This window comes from Schistocerca cancellata, chromosome 8 (genome assembly GCF_023864275.1).
Source record: "Schistocerca cancellata isolate TAMUIC-IGC-003103 chromosome 8, iqSchCanc2.1, whole genome shotgun sequence".
Classification (NCBI taxonomy): domain Eukaryota; kingdom Metazoa; phylum Arthropoda; class Insecta; order Orthoptera; family Acrididae; genus Schistocerca; species Schistocerca cancellata.
In genome coordinates this window covers 553,661,105-553,666,815 of record NC_064633.1, presented here as the reverse complement: position 1 = coordinate 553,666,815, position 5,711 = coordinate 553,661,105, and the positions used below count along the sequence as shown (strand labels likewise).

Here is a 5,711-nt window from a genome sequence, read left to right as displayed (position 1 = left end):
GAATCATTCCAGATTCCACCGAAAATGCCTTAAAGTAAAAGGCGAAACGCATCTTGAACCAATAAAGTACACTCGATAAAGAAAAAAAACGTTTGTTACTTACCAAAGGAAATAATCAATAGCTGTAGATACTTAGCAAATTACATCTTATGACATACCAGCAAATTAGTTTCTGTTTAACTTCTCATTCCACACGCTATTAAATGCTGTTTAAAAAAAATCATCTATCCCTTCTGAAAAACTGTAGTTTCTTTCATATCTCGGTAGATAAACAAATTTTTGATATTTATCATGCGACGAAATACATGACTTTTTACAAGTTATCGTTTGCAAAAAAACGCTTTTAGATTTCTTGAACCGTTTACGAAATTTGCAGTTGATACAACCACATGGTTTACAACAAGCAGGACGAAGTATCGGTCGCGTCGCGAGCGATCCGCGCGTGGTCACCGCACAGCCCGTCCGCCGACATATCATTCAATATCTCGAGAACAGTGATAGCTATCGTTCTGCTCTCAGCTTTAAAAGCAATTTCGATATGTTGACTAAATTTCATACGCAATAATGTATTACCTAAAATGAACTGTACGCAAAGTCCACGCAATGCGTTTTTACCTCTGCACACTCATTAAAATTTCGTGTAAAGGTTTACGTAAATGCGATACAGCAAGTAACCACGACGAATATCGAAAAGAAATTCGGCCCTTTATCGAGAGAAGATATCAGGCTGTAACATGCCCAAGAATCAAATTTTTCTACCGAATAGTTTCCTTGGAATTGGATGATAAGTATTTCATAGCTGCCGCCGCATCCGCGCCAGCGGTTCGGCGAATGTTCTTGTGGCCCGGGGTTGCGTACCTGACGTCACGCTCAGCGCGTTCTGTGATTGGCGGCGCGCACCTGGGGCGCGTCACGCGGCAGCGGAAGCGGTTCGACATGGTCAAACCGCGACGCAGAGCCCGCCGCGCCGTGCCGCTGACGCCGTTTCCATGGCAACCACGCCGCTGACGCGCAGTTTTGACGCGCGGCAGCCCTAGTGGGAACCGGCCTTTAATATGTGTGCTTCAAACTCTGTTGCACGGACTAATGTGGACTCCAACAGTTACAGGGCGCTGATAACCTCGTCATTGAGCGCCCCTAAAACACACACACACAAACACACACACACACACACACCACAGTAACTTGTGTTCTGTACGTAACGTATCCATTTCCAGTAATGGAGTCGCAGCTGAAAGTAGAATTACTTGGTCTTGAAATTGTGGACTAGAAATAACAACAGCGTCTGACAGGAAACTATTAGTTGCTGTTTAAGAGTTTATTACTCATAAGTTTAGGCGCTTAGCTACTTTGTTCTACTTAGTTTTTACTGAGATTTGGCCACGTAATCTGACCGACTGCCTGTTGTCAGCGCTGTACGCTGACTTCGTTGCCGCTGTGGTGAAGCAGTGCCCTAGTATGCGTCCAATTTAATCGCACACATTGCCGCGCCTGTGTTCGCCAGGATACACACAACTCCGTTGACTTCCAGTGTTAACACGTGATCTTCTGCAGCTTTCTATTCGCTGTAGCTAGCACAGACTGCGTAGCAAACAGCATGTTGAAGGATTGTATTTCTGACTGCTGGCAACACTGTGCCCATGTTCTTTGCAAGCAAAACATATGACGTCACAGAATGGCCTGTGACTTCTTTCATATCTGGTGCTGCAACAGATATGCACATCGTGGTAATTTTTATTGGGGGTTGTTGGCTGCGATGTGTGTGAAACGTTTTTCTACATTTGCATCTACGTCTATATTCTGCACACCCCTGTGAAGCTCATGGCAGCAGGTACGTCCCACTGTACCTGTTATTATGGCATTTTCCCATTCCATTCACAAATGGAAAAGTGATAGTTTAAATGCCTCCGAGCGTGTCGTAATTAATCTAATCTTGTCCTCACGATCGCTATGAGAGTGGTACATATGGGTCTGTAGTATATTCACAGAGTCACAATTTAAAGATGCTTCCTGAAACTTTGCAAGTAGGCTTTCTCGGGATAGTTAACTTCTGTCTACAAGGGCCTGCCAGTCCAATTTCTTCGGCATTTCTGAGACACTCTTCAACTGGCCAAAGAAACCTGTGATCATTCGTGCATCCGCTTTCTAATTTGTGAGGGTCCCACACACTTGAGCAGTATTCTGGCATGGGTCGCACGAGTGATCTGTAAGCAATCTCCTTTTTGGACTGCTTGCATTTCCCCAGTATTCTACCAACAAACCGGCGGTTGCCACTTGTTTTACCCAAGACTGAGCCTATGTGATCATTCCATTTCATACCACTGCAAAGTGCAACACCGAGGTACTTCTATAAATTGGCCTATTCCAACCGTTTCATTGATTTTAGATCATACAATACTACGTTTTTTTCGTTTTGTTAATTGCACAGTTTTACGTTTCTGAACATACTGTTAATATAGTCTGCAAGGTCATTAATATACAACGTGAACGGTCGCAGGTTCGAATCCTGCCTCGGGCATGGATGTGTGTGATGTCCTTAGGTTAGTTAGGCTTAACTAGTTCTAAGTTCTAGGGGACTAATGACCTCAGCAGTTGAGTCCCATAGTGCTCAGAGCCATTTGAGCCATACAACGTGAACAGCAAGGGCCCCAACACACTTCCCTGGGGCACACCCTATGTTACCTGTACAGGGCTATTACAAATGATTGAAGCGTTTTCATAAATTCACTGTAGCTCCATTCATTGACATATGGTCACGACACACTACAGATACGTAGAAAAACTCATAAAGTTTTGTTCGGCTGAAGCTGCACTTCAGGCTTCTGCCGTCAGAGCGCTCGAGAGCGCAGTGAGGCAAAATGGCGACAGGAGCCGAGAAAGCATATGTCGTGCTTGAAATGTACTCACATCAGTCAGTCATAACAGTGCAACGACACTTCAGGACGAAGTTCAACAAAGATCCACCAACTGCTAACTCCATTCGGCGATGATATGCGCAGTTTAAAGCTTCTGGATGCCTCTGTAAGGGGAAATCAAGGGGTTGGCCTGCAGTGAGCGAAGAAACGGTTGAACGCGTGCGGGCTAGTTTCACGCGTAGCCCGCGGAAAATTGGCTCATGCCACAACTGGAGACCGACAGCGCTGACTTCATCTTTCAACAGGATGGTGCTCCACCGCACTTCCATCATGATGTTCGGAATTTCTTAAACAGGAGATTGGAAAACCGATGGGTCGGTCGTGGTGGAGATCATGACCAGCAATTCATGTCATGGCCTCCACGCTCTCCCGACTTAACCCCATGCGATTTCTTTCTGTGGGGTTATCTGAAAGATTCAGTATTTAAACCTCCTCTACCAAGAAACGTACCAGAACTGCGAGCTCGCATCAACGATGCTTTCGAACTCATTGATGGGGACATGCTACGCCGAGTGTGGGATGAACTTGATTATCGGATTGATATCTGCCGAATCACTAAAGGGGTACATATCGAACATTTGTGAATGCCTAAAAAAACTTTTTGAGTTTTTGTATGTGTGTGCAAAGCATTGTGAAAATATCTCAAATAATAAAGTTATTGTAGAGCTGTGAAATCGCTTCAATCATTTGTAATAACCCTGTACATCTGTTGATGTCTCTCCGGTTGAGATAACGTGCTGCGTCCTTCTTTCCCAAAAATCCTCAGTCCAGTGAAAAATTTCACTCGATACCCCATACGGTGGTACTTTTGATAATAATCGTAAATGTGGTGCTGAGTTAAATGATTTTCAGGAACTGAGAATTACTGCACCTACCTGACTGCCTTTATCATAGTTTTTCAGTATCTCACGTCAGAAAAACGCAGTATGGACGCTAACTGTGTGAGGCGACGACGGTGAATCAAGTGTTTTTTTCTGTGAGCGTCTAACAACGGTGAGGAGGATGCATCACTAACTGCTGATAAACTACGGTATCCCCAATTCTGGAAGACCGAATGCTGGGCAGCTTAGATAGTTACGTTGAATGACCTTCAACGGGTTATTTATGAAAACAGTGTAGAATGTAAGTAAGAAATTATAGAATGAGATTTTCACTCTGCAGCGGAGTGTGCGCTGATATGAAACATCCTGGCAGATTAAAACTGTGTGCCCGACCGAGACTCGAACTCGGGACCTTTGCCATTCGCGGGCAAGTGCTCTACCAACTGAGCTACCGAAGCACGACTCACGCCCGGTACTCACAGCTTTACTTCTGCCAGTACCTCGTCTCCTACCTTCCAAACTTTACAGAAGCTCTCCTGCGGACCTTGCAGAACTAGCACTCCTGAAGGAAAGGATATTGCGGAGACATAGCTTAGCCACAGCCTGGGGGATGTTTCCAGAATGAGATTTTCACTCTGCAGCGGAGGGTAGGAGACGAGGTACTGGCAGAAGTACAGCTGTGAGTACCGTGCGTGAGTCGTGGTTCGGTAGCTCAGTTGGTAGAGCACTTGCCCGCGAAAGGCAAAGGTCCCGAGTTCGAGTCTCGGTCGGGCACACACTTTTAATCTGCCAGGAAGTTTCAAGAAATTATACACTAATGTCATTCGTTGATCGATGAACACGTCCAAGATTACCACTAACTATTTAACACTATTGTTATCATTAGACACAGCCTATGTTGAAGGTGTTGTTCCGTGAGTTTTAATAACTTACAGAACTTCATTTAATGTAGAATCAACTGACTCCGATATGTCTTTACGCTAACCCTTTTCCGTTGCTAGACGTATCACGGATTGGGTACGTTGCTTAATCTTGAGTTGCAACCACGTTGATTGATAAGCATTACAGTCAGTTGGCAAATTGAAAGAATGGAATAAACGAATTGAAGTGCTTTGGTCCGACAGTGGTCGTAACGTTTTCGCCAATTCGTACAATTAGTTACTAGGCGTATGTAATAAAGCGTTCAGACAATATGCGACAGTTATTCGACTTGCTCCCCCAGCTGTGACGAGCGGTTCTAAGCGCTTCAGTCTGGAACCGCGCTGCTGTTACGGTCACAGGTTCGAATCGTGCCTCGGCCATGGATGTGTGTGATGTCCTTAGGCTAGCTAGGTTTAAGTAGTTCTAAGTCTAGCGCACCGATGACCTCAGATGTTAAGTACCATAGTGCTTAGAGCCATTTGAACCATTTTGTTCGACTTGCCATTCAATGAAAAACCAAAAAAGGCAAGTAGACCTACCAACGCTGGCTTCTTTTATCAGAGATGGAGACGATTCAGATGCTGTTAACAGCCTATTATCGTCGTCATTCTTGTAGTTCATGTCGCAACAATTGCAGCACCTGCTGGTGCTTTAGCTGTTGAATATGTATTGCTGCTTTAAAACTTACTGGTGTTGCAGTTCCAGCTGCTGTTGATGTTGAATTTCCTATTTCTGTTGTGGTTGTTATCACTGTTGTTATTGTTATTGCTACAGTTACAACTGCAAATGCCACAACTTCAGAAAATCTAGACAATGGGAAGTTTAATGCTGAGAAACGTTCTCATCGCCACTTTTCTATCTTGTTCTGACTTGGTTAAAAAGAAAGTTTATGATTGCTCGCTCTGTGGTTTACACAGACCACTTCTACAGGGTTTGTAATGTCACAGTTCATGTAGTGAACGACTGACTACAGAAGAAATCCATAATACTGTGAAGGTTTTCGTAAAGTAAGATAAATGGGTCCAGAGAGTAACCCAAACTCAAAAATGAAAAT

At 44.2% G+C, this 5,711-nt stretch overlaps 1 non-coding gene across 1 annotated transcript; it reads left to right on the top strand.

Moving 5' to 3' along the window:
• The first annotated feature begins 4,437 nt into the window (after positions 1–4,437).
• Positions 4,438–4,512, top strand: Trnas-cga (transfer RNA serine (anticodon CGA)). The gene has a single exon. It is a non-coding gene; the product is annotated as a tRNA-Ser (tRNA).
• The last annotated feature ends 1,199 nt before the right edge of the window (positions 4,513–5,711 follow it).